This window comes from Amphiprion ocellaris, chromosome 15 (assembly GCF_022539595.1).
Source record: "Amphiprion ocellaris isolate individual 3 ecotype Okinawa chromosome 15, ASM2253959v1, whole genome shotgun sequence".
Lineage (NCBI taxonomy): Eukaryota > Metazoa > Chordata > Actinopteri > Pomacentridae > Amphiprion > Amphiprion ocellaris.
In genome coordinates, this window is record NC_072780.1 from 1,561,788 (window position 1) to 1,571,515 (window position 9,728).

The 9,728-nt window shown below is 38.2% G+C and overlaps 1 long non-coding RNA gene across 1 annotated transcript; it reads right to left on the minus strand.

Moving 5' to 3' along the window:
* Window positions 1-414: 414 nt before the first annotated feature.
* On the minus strand, window positions 415-8,968 carry LOC111564551 (uncharacterized). Its single transcript, XR_002745790.2, has 3 exons — window positions 8,806-8,968; window positions 6,996-7,113; window positions 415-2,397 (listed from the first exon to the last, which is right to left on the minus strand). It is a non-coding gene; the product is annotated as an uncharacterized LOC111564551 (long non-coding RNA).
* Between the last annotated feature and the right edge of the window lie 760 nt (window positions 8,969-9,728).

Genomic DNA, 9,728 nt, shown 5'->3' on the forward strand with positions numbered 1-9,728 from the left:
AAATCTTTGAACATTTTTGGTGGAAAAAAAGGAATGTTACAAATGTTTAAGAACATTCACAAAAAAATCAACCAAAATCCAGTCAATTTTGCTGGATTTTGGTTGATTTTTATGTGAATGTTCTTAAAGAAAATATTAGAAGTTTTACTGATATATATGGACTCACTTTAGATATTTTTAGGATTTTTTTTTTGGAAGATTTTTACTCATTTTTTGAAAATATTTACAAGAAGTTTTTTGCCAAATTTGGGGGATTTTTTTAAAAGAAACTTTTACGGAATTATTGGAATTTTCTTCCTGAAGGTTTTGCAAATTTTCAGAAATTTGGAGAATTTTTTTGCAGAATTTTGTGATTTTTTTCAGACAAGGAGGACAACAGGAGGGTTAAAGGAAACAAACCATGACAAGGCTTTTTAATTCAAGATTACAAATTGCTCATTCATAAGGCAAAAGATTCATTTCTGTGCACAAATTAGGCACAATACTCCCATCATAAACACTATTCCTGAGAATATCTGTTCATTATTTTTTATAAACAGAACATTTATGGGCAGAAACAGCAGAAGAAGTTGTTCTATTCCTTAACTACAGCTACATGTTTACCTCCTCCTTCACACCCTCAGTAACTATTTGCATTTATTTAAAGCATATCGTGGCACTTTACTGCCAGGAAATACAAGCACTGGATGAAACCACAACAAGTAAAACAACTTTCTGATGCTAAAAAAAAGAAAAATGTCATCATTCTTGCATCAACTTAAAATGTTCAATAGTATAATGATGCAAAACAGAACAATCAGGTCCAGATTTAAAGAAGTTACTCTGATTATTCAGAGACGTTTCAAAGACAGAATTTTGAAAATGGTCGAAGCAGCAGAGGTGGAGAAACACTGAGTCCTCATCATGCAGCTCCACAGCATCCTCCATTAGAAGCTCCACATGTGGAAACCTGCTTCAGTGGACACGCATCACTGTACCTGCACAATCATTTCAGTATGAAGAGTGATTCTGGCTTCAAATAATTAAATGAGCATGATACTGATGTTGAAAATGCTCCAGTCACAGGGAAAAAGTCCATGTAGATACGATTAAGTGGTTTCAACTTGGCTAAATCTGACATCAGAATGCATTATTTCACAGAGAGGAGACTAGAGGCTTCTCTGCACTGTCTATGGTGTGTTTAGGGACCATCGGTAAATTGTTGTGTGTGTCGATAAGCAGATTTCTCCTTTAGGAGATGCTCAGAGTCCAAGTGAAGTCATATTTTAAGACCTGTTCTGATCCAGATCTGTAGACTAGCAGGAATGTAAAGTGAAAGCAGGACTCCGGTTATTTAAAAGTGCAATAAAAAGACTAATCCATAATTGTGATCTCGGTTTTGATCAAACTAATTGTGATTATGGTTTTAATAATCATGCAGCCCGTTGTATCATTATCAGTGATAATCAAACAGTAGTAGACTGTAAAAATCTCACCTAGTGCCAAGTTGTGTAACATTTGTGGTACATTTGTGGTTATTATGTTGCTCTAAATCACTCATATTGCTGTTGGTCCTCTTGTTTTCTTCTTTGCATGCTGTACAGATCCATTCATTCATGTGGGCAGAAGCAAACTGTCATTTTCTGGACCAAATCAGAATCAGAACCACGTTGTCCCTCCCTTCGCTCAGAGACTTTACTTTTAACTTTAATTCATTTAAGAGCAACTTCAACTCATTTTAGAGCAACTTTAGCTCATCAGCAACAACCACTCCTGTGTTGTAATGCTACATTGTGTTAGCTATTGGTGTTGAAAGGCTAACTGATGATTACAATGGTAGTGTATATTAACAGAACATATCGTGTCCTGATTGGTTGTTTCAGTGACTTGGGAAGGTTTAAGCTGCAGCATCGTGTCATAGCGGAACAATTCCAGAACAAACACATTCAAAATCTAGTTGAAAACACTCGACTAAAACCGCTAATGAATGTGAATCCATCAAAAGCCAATCAGGAAATCAGAAAAAAGTGTGAAGGTCTGCAGTGGGAACTTGGAGCAGCATTAAAGACAGAACATGTGAGTCCATCTGAGGCTCCATCAAAGCAAACCCCAGAGATTACATCAGTCTGTAGACATCCTGCTGCTTCACATCCATCCTCCCTCATCCCTCCTCTGCTGTCTTTTCACGTCCATCTTCTCATTAATCACGCTTCACCTTTCTGTTAACTCCAGTCCCCCCAGAGAAGCCTGAAATGCCAGCAGGTCCTGACAAGGCCACGTCATCACGGTGGAGGGCAGCTGGGAGCACGATGACGGCTCCTTTAAGGTTCAGCTCTCAGTCTCAAAAATCATTTCTGCTGATCACATCTTGGAGGTTGTTTTGAGGAAAGAGCACATCTGATGCCATTATTTTTGCCTCTGTGGTGCAAAAAGACAAGCAGTCAGAGTGAAATGACACGTATTTAAATCTATTTCACTGTAAATACTCAACTAAACATCGCAATTATACATCCTCCTGAGACCCAGCCCGTTCATTTATGTCCTCTGTGCTGAACATGTGTTTTTGTTCTTCATCTTTTAATTAATTTGAGCTACCAGACTAGATCCTGATGTGTTCAGTAGAGGACATCAAGGCCTTTCCAATGTTTATGAACCCATCAGGAATTTTAAGTTGGGATCAGAGTTCAGTTAACCCTGAAAGACTCAAATATAGAAAAAAAATTAGCACAAAAAAAGATCAAATAAAACAAAAACAACAATATATATAAACCCAAATATAGAAAAAAGAGCAAAAAATAAATAAATAACAAAACTAAATATACATAGATAATTAATAAAAAAAGCTGAATTAAAAGTCGATGTTGGAGGAAAAACCTATTGATATATCTCTGATGATGCAGTATATTGATCACAGAACAGAAATACATCAATAAAATAATGCAGACACATTTTAGATCATCTTACTTACAATATATGTGTTGGTTATTTATAAGGCAAACTCAAGATCTACCTTTCAGTCAGGGTTTTGATTGATTTGAGAGATTTTATTGATTTATTAACGTTCTGAACTCATTTTACTCATTGATTTCTCTATTAATTCACTTATTTGTGTATTTTTGTCCATTTAATGTCTAGTTTATTTCTTCTTTTATCACTTTTGACTTTATCTCTGTCCATTTCTATTTCAATAATAGATATTTCATCTCATTTTATTTTATTTTTTTGTTTAACTAGCTTTTTTATCTTATTTTATTTCATTAGCGTTTCTTCAATTCCTCAATCTGTGTGTTTTAGAGTCCTTTATTTCTAACACGACTTTGGGGCCCGAGGTTTTGTTTGGACTGTTTTAACTGCATTTTATTATCTGTAAATCATTCACTCTGTTTCTTTCTGTGTCCTTTCTCCGAGTGTCCCTGGTCCCAGAGCTGGATGCTTCAGATGTGTGGCTGTGTTTTATGGTCCTTGTGTCCCACCCCCCACCTCTCTACCCCTCCATCTCTATCCCTCTACCTCTATCTCTACCTCTACCCCTCTATCTCTACCTCTACCCCTCTATCTCTACCTCTCTACCTCTATCCCTCTACCTCTATCTGTATCCCTCTATCTCTACCCCTCCATCTCTATCCCTCTACCTCTATCTCTACCTCCATCCCTCTATCTCTACCTCTCTACCTCTTCTGTCCCTCTCAACCCACCCGGCCAGCAGCAGATGGGTCCTCCACATAAAGACCCGGGTTCTGCTCGAGGTTTTTTTCCCTGTTAAAAGGGTGTTTTCCTGCCACTGTCTCCTTAGGGCTGCTCTGGGGGTTCAGGCATATGGGTTCTGTAAAGCGTCTTGAGACAATTTGACTGTAATTGGCGCTATATAAATAAAATTGAATTGAATTGAATTAAATGTAAAGCACTTTATGTTGTATTTTTTTCTATGAAAAGTACTTTATAAAGTCTGAGCCACAGAGTTGTCTCATAGACATGAATAAATCTAATTGTTAATATGAACATTTTACATCTCAAATATTGCCTTGAAAGTCAACAGTCCTACATATAAATGCACATTACCAGTAGGTGAATATCAGAACGCTCCACATTAATCAGCCTCTGACTGGGTTCATTCGTCACAGAGCTATCTGTGTGAAAACCTCCATCGCTGACATCTGGGATATGGAGGTCCGACTGTGAGATTCTGTCTGATTGAGCCCACAGGAGACCGGCAGCAGCAGCCAATTAGATCCCAGCGTTAGATTCTCTCATCAGAGTGAAGCCGCTGACATTTAACGGCATCGGCACACAAACACAGCACACCTCACAGGGATGATGGGAAAAGGGTTGTTTTTTTAGTGTTTTCCGACGACCTCCGACACTTCAGATCACACTGCAGGAATCTTTGGCAAATTTAGGATTTGAGATTCTCAATTCAAGAAGGTTTCCATCAGAGAAGTCCTGGATCTACAGCTGGGGTTTAAGAGCTCATTAACGTCAACGGGTTAAACGGCACTGAGAAGCAGCCGACAGCAAGAACACATTTCTATTCCATTTTTCAGGCAGGAAGCAATGAAAAATTGTAGAGCGACTGAAAGGACATAAAAACGGTGAAGTTATTCAGCTCAGTCCTGGTAGAAGCATCAGTTTGTTGCATTAATATGACAGACTTTTCTTTGGTGGTCTGAATGTACCACACATGGACTAATTTAATGCTATACAGGATGGTGATGAAGAAAATATCACACCTTTTGCTACAGATACCTTCTAGTGTCACTCTTCATTCCATTTCCCCAGTTATCCACAATTATTTTATCTGTTATTTATTACTGTCTGTCAGATGCCCTCTTACCTTTTGTTGTCACACTTTTGCTATTTTCAACTGTTTGCCAGACCCCTTGATTCAACAACTCTTTGTTCTTTTTGTCTTATTAGCAACCATACACAAAATAACCTCTATTCAGCCTGTATTTACATATAGCCCCCTCCCTGCTCTCTGACCATCACTAGAAATCGGGTACTTGGAATACTGGAATACCAATAAACACCCCATTACAGCAAACTACTGGCCTCCCATCGGCCTGCAGCACGACTGTGATCAACCATGGAGTTATTTTTGACCAGTTCATGTCCTTCAACTCCCACATAAAACACGTCTCTAGGATGGTTTTCTGTCAGCACAGCGATGTTGTCAAAATCAGGAGCATCCTAACCTCAGAGTGATGCTGAAAAACTCATCCATGCATTTGTTACTTCCACATTATCAGAATCCAACAGCAACTCTCTAACAGAGTTTGCTTTTCAGAGGTTTTAGTAGCAGAGCCTTTGGTTATCAAGCTGGTCTGTTGTGGAAGCAGCTGCTGGTTTGAGTTCAGAAGGCAAACACCCTCTCCAGCTTTAAGCTTAGGCTTCAAACTTTGATTCTGGATAAATCTTATAGTCAGAGGACCCTGAAGCAGACTTGAGTTATGCTGCCATAGACTGAAGGATTTCCCTTGACTCTCCTCTTTCTCCATATATACACATTTATTTGCCACCACTGAAGACAATCAACTCTGTGTCTTCTCTTTCTGCTAGTTTTTGTCCTGTCTCCAGTTATTTCTGGTTGTGGAGCTTCACATGACTGACCTTACCAGCTTCCAAAGTGTAAACTGCTCTCCTAGAAATTGTCAGTTGACCATTCCCCTGTGATGTAGAAACATGGTTGTCCTGCCACCTGGTTCACCCTCCAGTTGTCTTCATTTACAGGCACCAAAAAATATTGTTTCCTTGTCTGAAAAAAATCCAAAAATTCAGAACAAAAATTCCCCAAATTTATGAAAATTTGCAAAACCTTCAGGAAGAAAATTCCAATAATTCCTTAAAGGTTTTTTTTTTTTTTTTAAATCCCCCAAGTTTGGCAAGAAAATTCTTGTAAATATTTTCAAAAAAATGAGTAAAAATCTTCCAAAAAAATCCTAAAAATATCTAAAAGGATTCTAAAAATATCAATAAAGCTTCTAATATTTTCTTTAAGAACTTTCAGAAAAAAAATCAACCAAAATCCAGCGAAATTTGCTGGATTTTGGTTGATTTTTTTTCTGAAAGTTCTTAAACATTTTTAACATTTCTTTTTTTTCCCACCAAAAAATGTTCAAAGATTTCCCAAAAATGTTGAAAATGTGGACATCAGAAGTTTCACTGTGAAAATAGATTTTTTCCCCACATTTTCAAACTTTAAACCGGGTCAATTTTGACCCGTAGGACGACACGAGGGTTATGAAAACATACACAAACCAAGCATGGATGATCCAGGGAAGAAACCTGCTGGAGGTTCATCAGATAACGGCATCATGTGGCTACTGGTGTTGTGGTGACTTATGTTTGTATAGTTATTTGTATTTCCAGTCAAACAGAAGATTTACTGATGTTCATGGCTTTCCTGACTTCCATTAGTCACAGCAGATCCAGCTAAACAAAACACAAGTCAGAAACCACTTTTTTAAAAATGACAACGCGTCATTTCCAAGCAGCATGCGGCGTCGTCATGCACTCTCACACTCCGGCCCTACGGGGAGGCTTTCAGAGTCCAGTGCTCAGGCCTGAACCTGGACGCTGGGATCTTATCCATCGTTTCTGAAGCAGTGAATTGTGATGTGTTGGTGGAACTAAGCTCGCTGCGTTTCTCTGGGTGTAGCTTCGTTGTAGTGAAGCTTCGTTTAATGTGGTGGAACTGGCAGCTCAGCTCACTCTACGTTCCAAGTAGCTCAATCCAATGCTGCCAAATTAGCAGGAGCAGGACTGCAGATAGATCCCATTGTGATAGGATCGACCATAAACCACGGAAACAGAAAACCAAACAACTCCACGCTGCCAGGTGGAAGCAGGCCCAAAACCAACGCAGCTCATATAGAAGACCAGTTAAGATACGAGCAACGTGACAACCAGATGAAAAGACGCTGATGAGAGCACAGATTTAGCAATGTAGAGCAAACTGGACAACCAGAGGAGCAGCAACACAGCAGTGAAACTAAACACCAGGAGCAGCAGGAACTCACCTCAGATCCATGAGGAGGGCGCTGAGCAGTCCAACAGCTGGGAATCTGAACATCTGGAGTGAAGAGTTGGCTGTTTGATGTCCAGCTAACCACAGCAAACATACAGGGAATATTTACTCTTTAAAAGAAAAAACAGAGCAATCAGTCAACCAAAATGTGTGAGCATCAGTTCCCACAATGTACACCTGCAGGATTACAACTAGATATCGCAGCCAAACAGCCTTTACATGAGCCAGTCTTTACAGATGTAGCCAGTCAGCAGTTTAAGTGCAGCTTCAGTGATCTGTCTGGACAGTTTCAGCGGTCGTATGCTAACCAAACACATCATGCTAACCAAACACATCATGCTAATCAAACACATCATGCTAATCAAACACAATGCTAACCAAACACATCATGCTAACCAAACACATAATGGTAACCAAACACATAATGGTAACCAAACACATAAAGCTAACCAAACACAATGCTAACCAAACACATCATGCTAACAAACACATCATGCTAACCAAACACATCATGCTAACCAAACACATAAAGCTAACCAAACACATCATGCTAACCAAACACATCATGCTTGCCAAACACATAAAGCTAACCAAACACATCATGCTAATCAAACACAATGCTAACCAAACACATCATGCTAACCAAACACATCATGCTAACCAAACACATAATGGTAACCAAACACACAAAGCTAACCAAACACAATGCTAACCAAACACATCATGCTAACCAACACATAATGCTAACCAACACATCATGCTAATCAAACACATCATGCTAATCAAACACAATGCTAACCAAACACATCATGCTAACCAAACACATAATGGTAACCAAACACATAATGGTAACCAAACACATAAAGCTAACCAAACACAATGCTAACCAAACACATAATGCTAACCAAACACATCATGCTAACCAAACACATCATGCTAACCAAGACATAACGCTAACCAAACACATCATGCTAATCAAAGACATAAAGCTAACCAAACACATCATGCTAATCAAACACATCATGCTAATCAAACACAATGCTAACCAAAAACATAATGCTAACCAAACACATAAAGCCAACCACACACATAATGCTGACCAAACACATCATGCTAATCAAACACAATGCTAACCAAACACATCATGCTAACCAAACACAATGCTAACCAAACACGTGATGGTAACCAAACACATAAAGCTAACCAAACACAATGCTAACCAAACACATCATGCTAACCAAACACATAAAGCTAACCAAACACATCATGCTTGCCAAACACATCATGCTTGCCAAACACATGATGGTAACCAACACATAATGCTAGCCAAACACACAATGCTAACTAATAAGAACTATAATCCTGGCCAAAAAGCTGTTTCTTCTACTTTAATTACATTATGGAAGTCACAGCAGGTGGTGTCTGTAATATCAGTACTTAAAGGATCAACAAAGCAAAATAAAAATACTAATTTACAAATAAAATCATGAAGAATCCCACTTAAATTGCACAGCCACTAAATGTAAAGTATTGCAGCAAAAGTCCTTCTTTGGCGCCTCTGATTGATATATTATTGTGTGTGCCATCATTAGATTATTAACAGTGAAGCATCAGTGTGTCAGCAGCATATTAGTGGAGCTGCTGCTGGTTTCAACCACTTCATATCCAGTTTATATACTGGGAGAGCAGATACATCTGAGGGTTGCAAACACGATTAATCAGTGTCATGGAGTTATCAAGGACGGATCCAAGAGCAGACAAACAGATGTTAAAGAAGACAAACTTTCTGCAACAAAACTTACTGGTGAACAATCAGAGGGACAGCTGGTGATCCAAGGAAAGAAATAATCCAAAAAGTGAGGAGATTAAATCTAAACTATCCAGAAACACGAAGACATGAGGCCTGGCAGGCGACAGGATGCTAACGAGACGCAGGTGAAAACAATGAGTAATCAACGAGCAGAAATAAAAGTAGCTGTAATGCACCAGGAAGGACGATTTCAAAATAAAACAGGAAGAGGAATTGGAAACACAAGCAGGACGTGAAACCAACAAAACAAAACTAGAAACTAAAAAGACTATATCAGGGAGAAAAAAGACAAAAATAAATAGTTCTGAAAAAAAAATCTGTGTTGAGGTTTTCTCTGGTCTTTGGTTTTCCTGAAATTTTGGATGGTATTCACTGAAATGAAACCATGTGAGACATTTAGAGAAAGAAAACACTGAAATGCATTAGACCTGATGTATTTTCAAGATGTCTTTTTCAACTTAGAAGCATAATTATATAAAGAAGCTGAGCATTCAACCTTAGACAGACTTTTCAAAATTTATTTTTACTGTAAAAGTCAACGTAATAAGTCTGACCTTAAAGATATTTTTTTAAAAAAGAAACAAAAAAAAGTTAATTTCACCACTGAAAGTCTGACGAAATGCTTTTTACAGGTAACTGCTCAATGGATTAACCAGGCAGGGGCATTTTGTAGTATATTATTACCTTTAAATTAACAACTACAACTTCACATTTCAAGACTTTTATATTTCTATCAGAGTTGCAGGTTTTGTCCAGCCAGCGAACACATAGAAAGTCTGGTCATGCTTCATCAATCAACTCAAATAAAAGGTTCTTACTTTGTTAACATGGAACTTTGTGGGAATGTTTTATAATGATTTTCCTTAAGTACAACCCCAAAACATCCTCATCCTCCTTCCATCACATTAGATCTAC